The sequence below is a fragment of the Carassius auratus genome, chromosome 15, assembly GCF_003368295.1.
Source record: "Carassius auratus strain Wakin chromosome 15, ASM336829v1, whole genome shotgun sequence".
Taxonomy (NCBI): Eukaryota; Metazoa; Chordata; class Actinopteri; order Cypriniformes; family Cyprinidae; genus Carassius; species Carassius auratus.
The window spans coordinates 15217458-15238229 of NC_039257.1; positions in this window are offsets into that span (position 1 = coordinate 15217458).

A 20772-nucleotide genomic window follows, 5' to 3' on the forward strand; every position below is an offset into this window, starting at 1 on the left:
AAAAAGAAGAAGTAATTTTAAGTTTATTTTTTCCCCTCTGCTATACTGAAGCCATAACGAAAAATTATGTCAAAACAGAGTATGTACTGAACTGTCATGTTTGTATAGGCCTATACCATTAACATCCATAATTACAAAATATATTTAGTTATTAATGCATAATTATTAATAAAAATTGTATGAAATAGTTGTCAGGCCTACAACAATATTTGAACATAAATATGTTTTCAAACCAGCTAGTTTTGAGAATTCTCAAGTGGCATAATTTACACCAGTTGAGTGTGAAATCTATTACCGCCGCCTCTCGCTCTAGTGAGATGGCATGACGAGTGAGAGCCATGACTAACGCTAGCAGCATTAGTGCACACGGACAGTAGCAGCAACCATCAGGCTTTAGCAAGCGTATCACAACAGCGTAAAGCAACGCTTGCGACCTGATTAATGCTCCAGATCTCACCTTTGATGATAAGCCCCTGCCCAAATGAGAATAAGCACCATGGGGAAATGAAGGCCTGTTTGATGGCTATATAGAATGGCTACATGGAGTATAGAATTGATATTTTAAAATTTTTATTCCTCCAGTTGACGTCTTCATTAAGCGTGGAGATCTTACATTATGTCGTTTCTGAATCTGAACTGAACAGTGTTCGTGAAAGCATGACGTGGCACTCTTGTCACAACAGATTGTTGAATTCTGTGTCCAGATTCACTTTTTCTATCTAAATTTCGACTTCAATCTCATTTGGCAGTCTAGGAAGAAATATTGGCATCGTACAAGAGCGTAGCATCAGATTGGGATGGCAAACTGTAATGTCTTTGAACTGTAAAGTGATTGGCGTGTGAGCGAACGGCTGTTGACTGGCAGCAGAGCGGAAAGCTGGCAGATTCTGGTGTCGGCTCACTGTGTGGGAGGCAGATCTGCTGTTTTGCATGCTCATTCCCTCATCAAACCACACAGCCTGTCTTAAAATGAGATCTGATGCCTCCTCATGCACTCCATTTTCACCCACAGTTCATCTTCATGTGCATTTCAGTTCATTTCCTTCTTAAAAGAATAATTTACCTACTGAATCAGTACTGATGCTTTCAAACTTCAAAACGGACTGAAAATCAACATAGAAATTAATGATAAAATGTTCATTTTGGGGTGGAGTATACCTTTATTTCAACGATTTCTTCTCTTTCGTGTCAGTCTCCGGCATACGTTCACTAGAGTACCACGCAAAGCTTTATAAAATGATGGTTGAACCACTGATGCCACATGGACTATTTTAACAATGTCTTTACTATCTTTCTGAGCCTTGAACGTGTCTGTTGTATCGCTGTCTTTATATGGAGGGTCAGAAAGCTCTCGGATTTCATCAAAAATTTCTTCATTTCTGTTCCGAAGATGAACAAAAGTCTTACGTGTTTGGAACGACATGAGGATGAGATTTTTACATTTTGGGTGAACTATACATTTAATCTGTATCAGATTGTTCATTTGAAAGATCTGACTCAAAATAACATTTCGTTCACAATTAAACATAGTAGTTTCATGCATGGTTTACATGACTGTTAAGATTTTTGGTGATGCATGTTTCTGGCAATAGATTTGTCTTCTTCTCCACAGCCCTCAGTGCTTGTTTTATAATGTTCTGTCACTTCCTAATCGTCTCATTTTTATGGAAATTACATCAGTGCTCTGAGGGAAATGCTTCTAGTGCCGTTTACCTCCCTTTTTCTCTTCTACTCTATTGTGTGTCTGTGCTAAGAACTAAAGCTCTGATCACTCAAATAAACAGTTTCCTAACTCAACAGACTTGTACAAGCCGGTTTGCTCCAGCTTCTAGAGGAAACTGAATGAGGGTCGTATGATGATTCCTTCAAAACAAGATAAAACAAAACCTCTGTGTTTCTCTGTGAAATGAGCTTCCAACCTCTTGGTCTCATTAACAATTCATCTTACTTGTTCAGTCGAGGCTGCATTCTACTGTACCTCCCCTCGCTAACTTCCCTCCATCCTGTTGACTCTAATAGACATTTGAAGCGGAATGTACCGCTTTTGATACACAAGTGCCCAATACTGGCGAAACCCTTGAAATGGCTTGAATTGGAACATCTTAAGCTCCTTTCTATGAAGCTGATTTCCCTTATGAATGTGTTTGATGTACCATTCTATTTGCCAATAGGCATACTTGGAGAAAATATATACTGTTGGAGAAAATATATAAAAAATAACAAAGAGGTAGCAACATGGTTAAATCTTATGGTTAAACACCTAATTAAGAAAGCAAAAAAAAAAAAAAAGTCAGAATTGTGAGATACGACCTTGGAATTGCAATTAAGAAAGTCAGAATTCTGAATATATATTGCAGTTCTGAGTTAATTTCGCCTTCCAAGAAAGTGTCTGTGCCACTGGTAACAGTGATTAACATGGACATAAACCTGTCTTCTATTGTCAACACTCGTGGTTTCCATGGCAACCAGGTCTGTGGCATTCTAGAGCTGTAGTCTGAAAGAGGATCGGCTCAGCAGAGGAGGGGCAGTGCATGAGTGGACACACACACACACACACACACTGTCAGGCGTGCTCATCTGCTTGGCTGAGGAGTTATGACTGAGCTCAGCACTGAAGCTCTACATCTCTCCTCATCGTGTCTCACCTGCCAAGTCCTCCTTTAACACAAGAATAAGCAGCTTAATCCTCATTCAGACTGAGTTTGTTTTCATATTTTCAGTTTGTTCAATATGTACTTGACAAAACCGAAAAAAAAAAGCTCTTAGCTCTTAACATCACACTTGTTGAACTAGTGCATGGTAACGCAGCCCTGTATAAATCCGCTTGCTAATTTGTTTCGCGGAGGCGGAGATGGCTGACATGCGGGGACAGCTGGAGCTAAGGACTGTCTAACAGTCTGTACTCGTGTCGGCGTACAGATCCTGAGTCTGTTCACTGCTGCCATCACAGCTGGAGAGACACAGGTGCCTTTGGGATCAGACACCGGACTGCATTAGCAGCTCTCTGTCAGGGAGGAATTGCGTCAGGAGCCAAAAATAGGCTTCATGTCTATTCATTGTTAATCCAGTTCTGCTAGAATGAATATTTGTACTAACAGAAGAAATGTTGCATTTATTGGATTGTGAAATAGAGTCTGGACATTGTAATCCTATTCACGGTAAGGCCTACATTTGAATTTGCACTTGAAATGACATTCGCAGGCCATTTTACTTCGGTAATGTGACGCCAGGAAGAAAATGTAGAGCGACCCGAGACTTAATTTTGTTCATTATGGAATTGACTGTGAAAAATCTCAATTTAAAAAAGACAGGGCCTAACAACCTCTACATGTATGTCTAAGCTTTGTTTACATTCACAAAACTATAATTCTAGGAAAAATTCTAAAGCATTATCTTAATAACTGCATTTTAAGCAGCATCCGTGTCATTTCTTTGGTCAGTTACCACAGACAGCTTATTATATTGTAATCATCATGATCACATCATGTAATCATTGCTTTAATATGTTTATTGTTTCTGCACTGATGAATATGTGACTGTAACTAACTGCTAAATCTGTAGAATGGACATAACACTGACACCTTCACTTTTTAAAATAAAGCTGCTTTGAGACCATTTGTATCGTGAAAAGCGCCATACAGATAAACATGAATTAAACTGAATTAGTAACTTCTAAATCAACTAAAAACCACAATGTACTTTCAATGGAAGTTTCAAAGGATGTAAACGTCACAGGTTTGTTAACGTTAATAAAGCTTTAAGAAAAATACAAGCTACACAAATTGTACATTCATTACTGTAACTGCATTTTTGTTTGCTTACAAACTGAGGGCCAAGCCAAAATGAAGCGTGCTAATGGACAGCATGCCTCAGATACCGTTGACAGAGATTAACTTGTTCAGAAACGTTCAATTAATCCAGAGATCTGGGTTCAGCTACAGGCAATGGTTCTGTGAGTTCATGGGCAAGATGTCTAGATGTGTTAGCAGATGCCTGAGGCAAGTCCAAACCTCCCAGCTTCAGCCGGTCAATCTGAAGGGAGATTGTGAAAGATGCCAGTGTGTCTGTCTCTGGAGAGCTGGGATACTCTGGTCCTCTTCCAGCATGCCAGGCACACCATCTATTTCTGGTCCAGCTCTCACACGGGGGCAGTGGAACGAGTTACTGCCATGTTTGAAATTCCTTTCGCACTGATTTAATTAGATATTGGCCTAAATACAAAAGTGATGAGCTGTCGTCGTCTTGGTGAAAGGATGGCTTCTGAACTCTGAGGGTGTGTCGTGGTTTGTTTTCAGTAGGTCAGATCTGTGTTTTTACTCTCCTGGTCGAGTGCGGCATGAGTAGCTCCATTTAGATCATATTATGGGTTGCATCCACTGACGGCGTCACTGTAAATGTTCTGCCTCCATTCAAGCTAGTGGAAGCGTATTACGGCTCGCCGTCTCACTGGAACGTCTGACTCATCTGACATTTTAGTCTCGTCTCTGCAGCTAGGCTCACTCTCTCTGTCATTTTCTCCATCTATCGCTGTTCCTTTTTTTAAACAATGATCATCCTCGTGCCAGCGAGTATCACATTCCTCTTCAGCAATTATGTTTCCTTTAAACCGATTCTTATTAAAGAATTTGGCTTCTCGGATGTACAAGTGCACATCAGTTGCATTGTTCAGTAAAATATTTATTGTAGCAACAGCTGACTAGCAACACTGAATTCTGGATACTTTACAGAAATGTGTCGAATAAAGCAGTTTTGCACAGAAATGTTTATATAAAATATCTAAAAGGATATTTAAGAAAAAAAAAAAGAAATGCAGGTTGGGACTTTATCAACTGGGAATTTATTAGATTGTGTACGGTTGTTTCTATATGACAGGTAGCTGAAGAAAAGAAGCTGTTGACAAACTGAGAAAGAAAGTTGTTTCAGAGGGGAAGAAAATTTATATGATTATGAAAAAGGCCAGATACGTGTATAGTTCAGAAATGTAAAAAAATTATAATCTGATTAAGTTGAATTTAATTACAAAAAGGTTTCTGCTCTTAAAATGTAGGTTAATAAATGTTTCATAATTTGAGACCCCAAATTTCTTCCGTTTGTTTATTTCCTATTAAACACAAACCCATATTGAAAGGATTTACCCCCAAAAACTCAGAAGCCTTTATTTATTTATTTATTTATTTGTATGCATGCATGCCTGCTTCTTTACTTTTTGGCAAAACCATATTCTTCTATTAGCACTAGATAAGTCATCAGTTATCACATTTCCAAAAAATAGGGACATTTTAAAATTGTATCAAAACTATTTAAAACTTTGGAGTTGGTAGAATTTTAAATGTTTTTGAAAAAAGTATGTTTACCAAGATTGTAATTATTAGAAGAAGAAAAAATACAGGGGAAAATGGGAATATTGCTAGATAATATTTATGGCTGAATATTACTAGCAACTGTTTTATACTAAATGTTTCTGTTTTTAATGTATTTTAAAATTAAAACTTTATTCCTAATGACAAAGCTGAAATTTCAGCGTCATTACTCAAGTCTTCAGTGCCACATGATCCTTCAGAAATTATTCTAATACGCTGATTTGGTTGCTTTTCAAAATTCTACTTATTATAAATTTCAAAAACAGTTGTACTGCTTAATATTTCTATGAAAACAGTGATTGTTTTCAGTATCAAAAACAGCGTTTGAAATAGAATGTCTTTACTGTCACTTTAGGTAAATTTAATGCATCCTTTCTAAATTAAGGATTATTTTTTGTAATATTTTATTTAAAAAATCTTAACCATAACTTCTAAACATAAGTGTATATCTGCTAATTGTTTAATTTTTAGTAGTAGCATATACAGTAAGTGACCTTAAACCAAATGGACATGAATTTAGCGACAAACATTTCATTTTACTTTCATATGGTCTTTAAAAGAAATCAAGAGTCCTGCATCATCCTTCTCACAAGCAGGAGTTTTTTTTCCCCAGCAGTCTCTCTGTCTGTATTGTTCAGGCACCAGAAAAGCATTTACCCTCCCCGGAGCTTGAGCGCTCTCTCCCCAGCAGAGAGTATCAGGTGTGCCACTCACTCTTTGTCCTGTCTCTTTTCAGACGGTTCCTGCCTCTGACGCCACTATACACAGTTACGCTGGGAATCCAAACAGTACAGCTCTGTGTTTGCCTCTGAGGTGAGCTATCTCAAATAAAGGGTTTGAGTTCTGTGCCTTAAATGCTGGCAGCACTGTGACGGCAAAGAAAAGCATCTGAGATTGAAGCTCAGCATTAAATTTGCCTGCTGTTGATTCTGGTGTATTGACCTCGATGAGCATGATGTTTGCGTTTGTGATGTGGCATTCCAGAAACTACTCATGCCAATATGTTCTGGCTTAAGTGTTAATGATACAGTTGCAGAGTGTCGCACTTCCAGACATGAATCAACAGATGAAGTGATCTTGCAGTCTTTGAGCCCTCATGTCTCATTTCATAATCTATTTATGCATGAGTCAAGGATAAATCCATCTATTCATCTGATGGGTGGGCAGTGAAATAGGAATAATTCATAAAAAAATTAATCTTGTCATCATTTACTCAACCTCAAAGTCTCTATGACTTTATTTATTCCATAGAACACAGAATGAGATGTTTAGCAGAATGCCCATGCTGCTCTTTTACCAATATTTTCAGTAAAGGCCCGTTCATACCAAGAACGGTAAGTATATTAAAGTTGATTAGTTTAAAATGTCATGTTTTATCAGCTATGTTTTCCACAGTCCCAATGATCGAGAAAACCTTGGTGTTAAATTAAATCTAATAGTATATTGTTCCAAAGAAGAAAGTCATAAACAACATGAAGGTGAGTAAATAATGACAGAATTTTTAATTCTGAGTTAACTGTTTCTTTAAAGGGCTCCAGAGATTGCAATTAAATGAAAATTAATATTCTTCACTTTGTTCTTTATCTGACAAACTACTGGCGTAAATAATAATTGTGGATTTATTCCAGCAGTAATTAGTTAATCATGTAAATATAGGGATTATATTCTAAATTCCAGTCAGATGGCTGTTAATTAGCATCACTCTGCTAAATGTGATGCTCCTGAGGCTCTTTAAGTTCATACAGTGGCGTCATGTTCATTTGCAGATGATGTTTGTCGCTGAGAGAATGTCTTGTCGTGTTTGTAGCTGAGTGTGGATCGTGATGTGTCGGTATGAAGACTGACTGGCTGTAGTGTTGGACGGGGGAGGCGCTTCTGTGCTCTTTAAGCGTATGTTTTCCAATAGAAAATTTCCTGTTGTCATACACACCATAGATACGCGCGCGCGCTCACCTCCTTCACGGGTAAGCGCGTGAAGTTGTCAGATTTGACGGAATATTACCGAAATATCAGCTTGTTTGCGCTGTGATAAAGAACATTTCTGCTAGCAGCTGAATGTGTAACCCGTGTATAATTTCAGAGGACAATATTTTGTGTGTGAGGTAAGTTAAGTCTGTTCTTTGGGTAAGAGGAACATGAGTAATCTTATTAAACAGAGTCTACGCTGATGTTGACGCGACAGTGTACTAAATACGCAGCTTTTGTGATCTTTTATGTCTTTAGATTTCGGAAATGTAAGGCATTTAGTGTGTTTTGCCCGACATAATTGCTCATGTTGTGCGTATGCAGTTTGAAATTTAAAGAAAAATAAAATGCTTGTTACAATAACGTGCGCAAAGTGAACAGACAGTTCGCGTGCGTGGAGTAGTTGTCATTGCCCGCGATGTTTTTGTCACGTTCGCGATGATGCTTCAATGATTTTCCGTCACTAGAGTTTGAACTACGTACTTCTTTTGTTGCAAATTCGGCTGCCAACAGGTTCACCATCGGTATCAGTTGTAGATGTTCTGTATTATTTCGCCTTCAAATGCCTTTTTGAATTTATGTCATGGATGCTATTGTAGGAACAGTTTGCTGTGCGTGACTGAGTCAGACAAAATACGATCTACACTCAGTCACTGGCATCAACCTGTCCCTTTCACCTCAGTGTTGTCTTGTCTTATCCATTATTATCATTTAGGTTAAGCCCGCTTTCTTTGGCGTTTTCCATCAAACCTGTTGTTCACTCTAACAGTAAGTGCACTCCAGAAACTTGTATTAAATAAATAGACTATCTTTGATATTTCAATAGCCTACAGGTTTCTCATAAGCATTCACACCTGTAGGATAAACCAAATACACAAGTTTATGTGTCTAATTAAATATCTTACAACTTAAAATCACTGTAAGCTGTAAACTGACAATATCTGGTTTCTGAACATTTTTTATATGAATGTTCATTCACAAACCAGTCCAAGTGTTTTTTGAATTTTATTTAAACCAAACTTTTCAAATATATATATATATATATATATATATATATATATATATATATATATATATATATATATTGTGAAATTTCTGTAAAGTTAACATATATTTCAGTCGTTTTGTTAATGCCATCAACCATCCTGCTGTAACTGAAAAGTGTAAATTTGTCAGACACTTAAATAATAATTGGTCAGCCATTCAAATAATAATTAGGATGCACAGAGATGTAAAAATGAAAAGAGAGCAGTGTTGCATTTTCTATGATTGGTTAAAGTGCCACTATTATGCCATTTCCAATATTGCCTTTAATGCAATAAAGCTGTATGTGAATGTAAATGATCTGCAAAGTTGTAAAGCTGAAAGTGCACGATAAATAAAATTATTGTCTCCCAAAATAAAGAATCGACTCTGTACAGCCTAAAGGAGTCATTAGTATTCTGTGATTGCTACATAGGCATATTTTCCGATGCCGCTGTACGCCGTAGACCAATCGCAACAGACAAGGCCATCTGACCAATCAGAGTAGAGCAGGCTCACGCAAAGGAGGGGTTTAGAGAGACTGAATCTTTGAACTGCTTCGAACATATCGTTAAAGAATCTCCGAAAAATCAGGTGATATTAAATGCATATTTTGAGAAAATTAAAGTGTTTTTTACCTTGCATGCATGTAAACCTATTATAGGATACTCCCAAAATAATATTAGGAACCGTAAAAATGACATAAGGGATCACTTTATAGCGGGACTAGACTGATAGGCCTATTAAATGGATAATCTAAAATGTAGTCTTTAAAATTAGGTTGCAGCCACTTGTTGAATGAGCATAGATTGTTTCATTAGCCTATTGACAAGATTAAGCAGCTAGATTTAAACAAGGCTCAGGTTCAGTTTCCTGTTTTTCACATTTAGTGTGGAAGAAGGGCTGCCATTTTGGGGCTCGAGTTTCTCAGCAGGTGTCTCTTGTTCCCATTAATGCTTGCGGAGGTGGAATCAGACTCTGGGAGAATTTTTACACACGGCATCCGAGACCTGCGGCACTGAATCTGTGATGTGCACTGGTGTTGACAGATCCACAGACACACACTGAGAGATGAGTGCCTGTATGTGTGTGTATGAGGTTGACACAGCAGCCCATTACTGTCATGCCAAGAATATGTGTTCACGCCACTCCACAGGTGGAGAAAATAAGGTACTGTATTAGTAGCAAAATTGCTTGGCTCCCAATGGAGAAGACATATTTAAGATTGAGTTGTTGCTTCTAATTTACTTGTAATGTACAGGATGATGTTTTTTTTTTCTTGGTGCATTTTAGTGCATCATAGACACCCAAAATATGTTTTGATAAAATACTAGAAGCTGTGGTCCACTTATTAGGGCCCGAGCACCGATGGTGTGAGGACCCTCTTGGAATTGCTCCGTTTATTATTATTATTATTATTATTATTATTAGGGCCCGAGCACCGATGGTGTGAGGACCCTCTTGGAATTGCTCCGTTTATTATTATTAGGGCTCAAGCCCGAAGGGGCGAAGAGCCCTATTGTTCTTCTAAGGATTATTAGGGCTCAAGCCCGAAGGGGCGAAGAGCCCTATTGTTCTTCTAAGGATTATTCTTCTTATTATTATTTTTTTTATTTTTTATTAAACCTTCCGGGGGTTTTTGGGGACCTTTACATGCTCAAAAACTCTTGAAAATTGGCACACACATTGGAATCTGCGGCCATCAGGACGCTGCAGAGCCTGGGACCCGGGCGTGGCACAGGGGCTCTACAGCGCCCCCTGGAACACAGTCAGAAATCTTGAACCATAGCTCACACACACTAGCATGTATTTATATGAAACTCGGTACACTTATAGATCTCATTGAGCCAAACAACTTTCACACTTTATGTTATAGGCTCCGCCCAACAGGAAGTCAGCTATTCAGGGCTGTTTAAAAAAAGCATGCTCTGGAATTTGAAATACTCCTCTGAGGTTTTCAACCCATTCGCCACGAAACTCTGTAAACATGATCTCAAGACATTGGGGATGAAAAATTGCGAGGGGATTTTTGATATCTCGAACGGTTTGCCCGTGGCGAGGCTTGGAAATTATGGCTAGAAATGAGAAACAGGAAATGTCTAATAACATCCACATACATTTCCTGAATTTGATCAAACTTCATTGGTTTGTTCGTTGTATGATACCGATCGTATATATGTGACTATTAAGAGTCAACATTATAGCGCCACCAACTGGCAGCAGGAAGTGAGTCATTTTCCAAATGCTTTGAATTCAGCATCTTATTTTTACTCTATTTACTTAAAACTTCATCAGAATAATGACAAAACACGGCCGATGTAAATCTGTTGTGGGGACATTGATATCTGATATAGTGTTGCCATGGCAACGTGTCAAACTTGAATGTTCTGTTATGGTGAGTTTGAGGCAGACAACAAGCTCAGATTTACATGAAACTCAAAAGACATATCAGTATTAGTGATAGCTAGACAATGGCAAAAGCTTTTAAAAGGGCGTGAAGGAGGCACACTATAGCGCCACCTTTTGTCAAAAGTGGGGGGGTTGGTTTTAGCTACAGACACCAAACTTGGTACATAAATTGTTCTTTTCAAGACGGACAACTTTCTAATTCACAGTCATCAGCTACGACCAACAGGAAGTCGGCTATTTTGATTTGAATATTTAAATTGAGCTCTGATTTAATGCATACTCCTCACAGGAAATGTTCACTATACTCACCAAACTTTATCTACATGTTGAAAAAACATTGAGGAACTTAAATTGCGAACGGATTTTGGTTAGCTTGAACGGTTTTGTCGTGGTGATTTTTTGAAATGACAGTAAAAAGGGAATCATTAATTGTCTTGTATTTTTAAATTGCAGCTTCCAAACACTTAAAAAAAAAATCATACAGAGATCAAATCATTCTGAGGACATATGCATAGTTTCATGACTTTACAACACTGTATGATTAAAAGAAAATTAAAAAACTGTCAGACATCTCAACTCACTCTGTCCCTCTGTTTGAGGAATGTATGTGTGCTGACTGAGTGTGTGTGTGTGTGTCTGTGAGTGGGGGATGGGCATGAGCTGAGTGGCAGACACAATGAGAGAGAGAGAGAGAGAGAGAGAAAGAGAGAGAGAGAAACTTAATCATCTCTTTAATCGCCAGAAAAAAAAAAGTATTTTAAATTGTTATTTTTTGTTGCTTTTGCTAACATTGCTGTTTCATTACAGCTTAAGAAATCTCTTAGGCCTTATCCTTTTCTGACAGTTTCAGGAATTAAAAACAAAATTCTAAAAATACTTACTTGTGCTGCAAATAATAATTTCAATCTCATTTGATACTGACCTATTCCATCCTGTGACATGACATTTATCTTAATTTACATAATCTCATGGATGTAACAGTAAAACTGTTCAGCTCACAGATGAAGACTAAGCTGTAATGCAAGCAGAACTTTCACAAATGCTTATAAGTCATTAAAGGATTTTATAACACTGTAAAATAATGTCTAATTTGTTAACATTAGTAAATGCATTGGTAACACTTTATAATAACTGCACTCATTAGTAAATAGTCAGTTCATGCTTTATAAAATCTTGTCCCTACTTAAATAGTCATTAATAAGCAGCTTATAAATACAGCTATAAATAGCTCGATCTTGGTTTATAAGCACATTTATTAAAAAGGAGAGTAAAGGGTCAGTTATCTTCCTATGAAAAATAAAAAAATGAAAATAAACAAACAACAACACTGATTGATACAGAACTCAGAAATTTTATTGTGGATTTATGATCAAATCAGCCTGAAAATGAATCATACTCCTCCAAGAAGACACAAGTAGTTCACACCAAACTTTTTCAACATGATGCCAATATACTGAAGATGTTAAATTGCGAATGGGTTTATGATACCTTAAATGGTGTGGCCATACCGATTTATTAAAGTAACATAAAAAAATACAATAGTTATTTTACTATATCTTTAACATTCTTCATTCCAACTCTTCATAATTTTTTATATACGTAGAAGTCATCATTTGAAAGAAGCACAGTAAGTTTCATAGCTTTATCATTTTCAAGAGCCAGCTAAAAATTAAAACTATCATAACATATAAATCAAGCTTGCAATTCTTAGTACCAATAATGGCCACCAGATGGCGCTATATGATTACTTTTAAATAATTATTGTAGAAACAAGTATGATTTAAATCATTTATAGAAATCTTTCAAAGAAAAATAATATGTATTTTACTGATAAAATGACCCTCACTTAATTAGAATAATATGCTGAAGTATTGTGAAATACTGTGTATTAAGAATAATTCTTTATAGGCTTTATGGACAGATAAGCTTGGAGTGACTCTTGAAGGATCAGCATCACATCCTCTTTTACCACTGTTTAAAGAATTTATCTTACAGAACAGGTGCAAATTAATTTTGGATAGCTTGAATGGTTTTGTCATGGTGATTTTTTGAAATAACAGTAAAAAAGGAACCAGTAAATGTCTTTTATTTTTATAAGTGCAGCTTCTAAACACTTCAACAAAATGTACACATAGAAGACAAGTCATGCTGAGGAAATATGCATCGTTTGATGACTATACAACACTATATGGATGATAGAAAATTAAAAAAACTACCATACATCTGATGTCACTGTCCCTCTGGGTAATGTGTGTGTGTGTGTGTGTGTGTGTGTGTGTGTTTGTGTGTTAAGTGTGTGTGTGTTAAGTGTGTGTGCTGAGTTTGTGTGAATGTGTGGGAGAGGGGATGGGCTTGGTGTCAGAGAGAGAGAGAGAGAGAGAGAGAGAGAGGGAGGGAGACTTAATCATCTCTTTAATCACCAGCAGAAAAAAAAGCAATTTGGTGTTGTTGTTGTTTTTTCATCATTACAGCTTAAGAAATATCTTAGGCCTCAACATCAACTGTTGCTAGCCTACTCCCAAAATTAATAGTCATTAGTAAGCATTTTATAAATACAGCTATAATTAAATTGTTCATGGTTTATATGCACATTTATTTTGAGGAGATTAAAGGCTGTAATCTTCCTAAAAAAAAATAAATAAAAAAAATAAACAAACACAGAACTCAGAAACATTTATTTCAAGATGCAATAAAAGAAAACTGTACACTATATATATATATATATATATATATATATATATATATATATATATATATATATATATATACAATTGCATAAGTTAATATTTAATTTTTTTTATCAAGTGTACAGCTAATAATAATAATAATAATAATAATAATAATAATAATGCATTTTATTTAAGGCGCCTTTCAAACCACTCAAGGTCACCGTACAACAAGTAACAACAGTAACAATATTAAAACAAAAAATAACAGCAAAAAACAATGTCAATAAAAAACCACAATAATATTAGAATAGCACAACATATTGTGGAATACTATATTAAGACTTTATATATAGGCTTTATGAACAGATAGGTTTTGAGAGATTCTTGAAGTACTAGCATCACCTCCTCTTGTACGACGGTTTGAGGAATATATCTTCCAGATAGTACCGCCACTCCCTATATGCAGAATACGCAGTCTTCGTAGGGCACCAACTCCCAGAGGGGGCACCATCCCAGTAGCTCAAAAAAAAATAAAACATGCGCCATTCTCCCATCCGTGCTCGCGACCGCTCGTACATTTGCGGATGAATGTTCGTAATTGATGGATGGACATCTATGCCCGGGTAAAAGACATCAGCAATCCGGCACAGAGAAAAGAAAAATAAAGTAAAAAACAAAACAAAAACAGGCATAAAGTTGGCTTGACATTGGACATTCGAGAGTCTCAAATTTAGGGAAAAGTCTAGTCTAGACGGGTCGGATTAACCCTTTAACTGCCATATCCCTTACAATTTGATTGCCAGAGGGTTACTGTAAATGCTTATGCCCGCTGGGCACAGTTTTCCCGATGCCACCGGGGTGGTGTTGCACTGACGGCTTGAGCCCGCCATCGCTGCTTGCAGCTATATTTCTTCTTATTATTATTTTTTTTATTTTTTATTAAACCTTCCGGGGGGTTTTAGGGGCCTTAACATGCTCAAAAACTCTTGAAAATTGGCACACACATTGGAATCTGCGGCCATCAGGACGCTGCAGAGGCTGGGACCCGGGCGTGGCACAGGGACTCTACAGCGCCCCCTGGAACACCTTCAGAAATCTTGAACCATAGCTCACACACACTTGCATGTATTTATATGAAACTCGGTACACTTATAGATCTCATTAAGCCGAACAACTTTCACACTTTATGTCTTAGGCTCCACCCAACAGGAAGTCAACTATTCAGGGCTGTTTAAAAAAAGCATGCTCTGGAATTTGAAATACTCCTCTGAGGATTTCAACCCGTTCGTCACGAAACTCGGTGAACATGATCTCAAGACATTGGGGATGAAAAATTGCGAGGGGATTTTTGATATCTCGAACGGTTTGCCCGTGGTGAGGCGTTGAAATTATGGCGAGAAATGAGAAACAGGAAATGTCTAATAACGTCCACATACATTTCCTGAATTTGATCAAACTTCATTGGTTTGTTCGTTGTATGATACAGATCGTATATATGTGACTATTAAGAGTCAACGTTATAGCGCCACCAACTGGCAGCAGGAAGTGAGTCATTTTCAAAATGTTTTGAATTTAGCATCTTATTTTTACTCGATTTCCTTAAAACTTCATCAGAATAATGACAAAACACGGCCGATGTAAATCTGTTGTGGGGATATTGATATCTAATATGGCGTTGCCATGGCAACGTGTCAAACTTGAATGTTCTGTTATGGTGAGTTTGAGGCAGACAACAAGCTCAGACTTACATGAAACTCAAAATACATATCGGTATTATTGATAGCTAGACAATGGCAAAAGCTTTTAAAAGGGCGTGAAGGAGGCACGCTATAGCGCCACCTTTTGTCAAAAGTGGGGGGGTTAGTTTTAGCTACAGACACAAAACTTGGTACATAAATTGTTCTAATCAAGACGGACAACTTTCTAATTCACAGTCATAAGCTACGATCAACAGGAAGTCGGCTATTTTGATTTGAATGTGTATTTTTGAGATTTTACAGTTGTGAATTAATGCATACTCCTCACAGGGGAAGTACACTATACACACCAAACTTTGTCTACATGAAGAAAAACCATTGAGGAACTTAAATTGCGAACGGATTTTGGTTAGCTTGAACGGTTTTGTCGTGGTGAATTTTTGAAATGACAGTAAAAAGGGAAACATTAATTGTCTTGTATGTTTAAATTGCAGCTTCCAAACACTTCAAAGCATTTTTTTATACAAAGATCAAATCATTCTGAGGAAATATGCATAGTTTCACGACTTTACAACACTGTATGGATAAAAGAAAATTAAAAAACTGTCAGACTTCTCAACTGACATGATCTCACTCTGGCCACCCTGTCTGTGTGAGGGAAGGGAGGGGGAGAGGGAGGGGGAGTGTGAGGGGGTTGGTGACTGTGACAGTGTGTGTGGACTGTAGGGAGGGGCTGTCTGGCAGAGAGAGAGAGAGGGAGACCTAATCATCCCTTTAATAATCAGGAAAAAAAAAATTTATTTTAAATTGTTATTGTTTTTGTTGTTGCTAATGGTGGTGTTTTTTCCTTACATTACAGGTTAAGAAATCTCTTAGGCCTTATCCTTTTCTGTCAGTTTTAAGGATTTAACAACATCCTAAGAACCCTAATTTGTGCTGCAAAAAATAATTTCAAACTCATTTGATACTGACCTATGACAACCTGTGACGTGACATGACATTTATTAATCTCATGGATGTAACAGTAAAACTCTTCAACTGACAGATAAAGCTGCAATGCAAGCAAAACTATTTCACAAATGCTTATAGGTCATTAAAATCATTACAAAACACTAATACATTATTTAAGGATTTGGTAACACTGTAAAATAATGTCTAATTTGTTAACATTATGCAGTATAACATAGTATGCAGTCTTCGTAGGGCACCAACTCCCAGAGGGGGCACCATCCCAGTTGCTCAAAAAACAAAACAAAAAAAAAAACATGCGCCATTCTCCCATCCACACTCGCGACCGCTCACACCTCATGTTTGCGGCTGAATGTTCGTAATTGATGGATGGACATCTATGCCTGGGTATAGGACATCAGCAATCCGGCACAGAGAAAAGAAAACTAAAGAAAATAAAACAGGCATAAAGTTGTCTTGACATTGGACTTTCTAGAGTCTCAAATTTAGGGTCGGTCTCTAAAGTTACATGTGATATTGTTATACACTTTTCTAACGTCAGTAGCATTTGAAGAGAATGACTTACAGTCATAAAAACAACTGTAATTGTTCATCTAGGTGACAGCTATAATGCACAATTAAATTGAATGTTTGATATTTATTACAACAAACTGTAAGTCATATGTAAATTATGCTACTTTTTCACATGGGCTCAAATGCAAATTTGAAGCTCAATAGCATTTGAGAAGAAAGACTTGCAGTCACAAAACAATTGTAATGTGTTCATATAGGTGTCAGCTACAATGCACACCTTATACATTTTTTATAAATATTAAAATAAAGTGTTACTAAAGTTATATATATTGTTCTGTGTATGTGATTTCAAAGTCTAGATTGGTTGGATTAACCCTTTAACTGCCGCATCCCTTAAAACTGATTGTCAGAGGGTTACTGTAAATGCTTATGCCCGCTGGACACAGTTATCCTGATGCCACCGGGGTGGCGTTGCACTGATGGCTTGAGCCCGACATCGCTGCTTGCAGCTATATTTAGGGCTCAAGCCCAAAGGGCGAGAGGCCTATTGTTTTCCTTAGGATTATTTTTTATTATTATTATTATTATTATTATTTTTTTCCAACGTCTCGGGGGCTTTTGGGGCCCTTAACGTGCTTAAAAAGTCTTGAAAATTGGCACACAGATTGGAACCTGCGGCCATTAGGGCCGGGCAGAGACTGATACACGGGCGTGGCACAGGGGCTCTACAGCGCCCCCTGGAATATGGAGGGCCATATATCATACACTCTTGCTCGTAGACGTATGAAACTCGGTACACATATAAATCTCATCAATCCAAACAACTTTTGTATTGCATATCATAGGCTCCGCCCAACAGGAAGTTGGCTATTTAGGGTTTAGTATTCAAATTTTTCGTCAAAGTTGTGGGTGCTTTTGGGGTCCTTAACATACTCAAAAACTCTTGAAAATTTGCGCACACTTTGGAATCTGTAGCCTTTAGGAGCCTGCAGAGGCTGGGACCCGGGCGTGGCACAGGGGCTCTACGGCGCCCCCTGGAACACAGTCAGAAATGTTGATGTATAGCTCACACATACTTGCACATATTCATAAGAAACTCAGTACACATATAGATCTCATCGTGCCGAAAAACTTGCGTATTGCATGTCATAGGCTCCACCCAACAGGAAGTCAGCTATTTAGAGTTATGTAAAAAGCGCATGCTCTGGAATTTGAAATACTTGTCATAGGTTTTTTTCTCGATTGCCGCCAAACTCGGTCAACATGATCTCAAGACACTGGGGATGAAAAATTGCCAGGGGATTTTTGATATCTCAAACGGTTTGCTCGTGGCGAGGCGTTGAAATTATGGCAAGAAATGAGAAACAGGAAGTGTCTAATATCGTCCACATACATTTCCTGATTTTAATCAAACTTCATCAGATTATTCGTTGTATGATGTCGATCGCATATATGTGACTATTAGGAGTCAAAGTTATAGCGCCACCAACTGGCAGAAGGAAGTGTGTCATTTTCAAAATGATTTGAATTCAGCATCTTATTATTACTCGATTTGCTTCAAACTTCATCAGAATAATGTTAAAACACAGCCGATATAAATCTGCAAGGGGGATATTGATATCTAAAAAATTGTTGGCGTGGCAACATGTCAAACTGGAATACTTCTCAGGTGATTTTGAGGCAAATAACATACTTAGAATTTCACAAAACTCTGAACACACATCAGTATTTCTGATAGGAACTTAAATTGTGAATGGATTTTGGATAGCTTGAATGGTTTTGCCGTGGTGATTTTTTTAAATGACCTTACAAAGGGAATCATTATTGTATTTTTAAATTGCAGCTTCCAAACACGTCAAATAATTTTTTCATACAGATGAAAAAGTCATTCTGAGGAAATATGCATAGTTTCACGACTTTACAACACTGTATGGATAACAGAAAATTAAAAAACTGTCAGACATCTCATCTCACTCTGTCCCTCTGTTTGAGTATATGTGCTTCAGACTTCCATTGTCTGAGAGAAATAGCGCCCCTACAGGTTCAATTCCCGGACTTTTACTTTCACTTTTAAATCGGTTAAAAATACAAACAAATACTTAGATTTAATTCACACTGACAAGCTAAACCAACATATCTGATTATTACCGGTTCAGGGCTCATGGATAAATTATTTCTGGCCAGAGATACGTGAGAAATAGGAGAGATGAATCACCGCTGTGATCACGAGCGTCTGGAGTAAAGAGCTCAGAGAAAACGAATTTATTCCTGTTTTAAAGCTTTTAAAAATAAATTATTACAGCGATATCACACAATCAACCAATTAGAACACACCAAGAGCTAAATTAAGATGTTTTTGAACTGTTTGTGTGAAAATGAAATATTTGTGGCTGCCTATCTGAAATCACCGCTCCGATCAGCGCGTACAGTGTCCAGCTCAAAACAAACGAATTTATTCTTGTTTAAGAGCTTTTTTAAATAAAATATTACCACAAATGCACACAATAAACCCATTGTAACACAACAATAGCTAAATGCAGGTGTTTGTGACCTGTTTAAGTGTGCAAGACTATTTGAAAGCGCGACTGGCAGAATAACATGTATCTCTGGAGCTGCAGGATTCTGCCTTTCGTCGTACGAACGAACACATCACGGACAAGATTATTTCAAAACACATAGCCTAATAGCTTGGCGACTATAAACGAAAACAGCCACGTGAACATAAACTGGATCTACTGGATTTGAATATTAAAGTGACCACATTTACCACTTGCTTCTGTCTTCAATTTTAATCTATATAAAAAAGGAAACTCATTCGACTTGGCTGCTTTTTTAATGTGTGCGTATTTATTTATTTATCTTTTTATACATTTTGTATAATTTCATAGTTTGTGTATTACAATTATAAAAACAAAAATAAATTAGCCACTCACATAGAAATAGCTTAGGCCTTAACCTTTTTCTGACAGTTTTAGGGATTTTTAAAAATCCTAAAAAAACCTTATTTGTGCTGCAAATAATAATTTCAAACTCATTTGATACTGACCTATGACATCCTGTGACATTATATTTATTTTAATTTACATAATCTCATGGATGTAACAGTAAATCTGTTCAGCTCACAGATCAATACTAAGCTGTAATGCAAGCAGAACTTTCACAAATGCTTATGAGTCATTTAAGGATTTGATAACACTGTAAAATAATGTCTAATTTGTTAACATTAGCAAATTCATTGATAACACTTTATAATAACTGCACTCATTATTAAATAGTCAGTTCATGCTTTATAAAGCCTTGTCCCAATATAATAGTCAGTAGTAAGCAGTTTATAAATACAGCTATAAATAGCTTGTCCTTGGTTTATAAGCACATTTATTAAAAAGGAGAGTAAGTTATCTTCCTATGAAAAATAAAAGATAAAAATAAACAAACAACAACACAGATTGATACAGAACTCAGAAATTTTATTGTGGATTTATGATAAAATCAGCCTGCAAATGAATTCATACTCCTACTCATACTACTCCATACTCCTTTTTCAACATTATGCCAATATACTGAGATGTTAAATTGTGAATGGGTTTAGGATAGCTTAAATGGTGTTGCCATAGAGATTTATTAAAGTAACATAAAAAAATACAATAGTTATTTTACTATATCTTTAAAATTTTTCATTCTAACTCTTCATAATTTTTTATATAAGTAGAAGTCCTCATTTGAAGGAAGCACAGTAAGTTTCATAGCTTTATCATTTTCAAGAGCCAGCATAAAATTAAACTATCATAACTTATAAATCAAGCTTGCAATTCTTAGTACCTATAATGGCCACCAGAGGGAGCTATAGGATTACTTTTAAATAATTATTGGAGAAACGAGTATGATTTAAATAATTTATAGAAATCTTTCAAATAAAATAATATGTATTTTAGGAATTTTACTGATAAAATGACCCTCACTTAATTAGAATAACAAGCTGAAGTATTGTGAACTGTATATTAAGAATAATTCTTTATAGGCTTTATGGACAGATACGTTTTGAGTGACTCTTGAAGGTTCAGCACCACATCCTCTTTTACCACTGTTTAAAGAATTAATCTTACAGAACAGGTGTGAATGAATTTTGGATAGCTTGAATGGTTTTGTCGTGGTGATTTTTTGAAATAA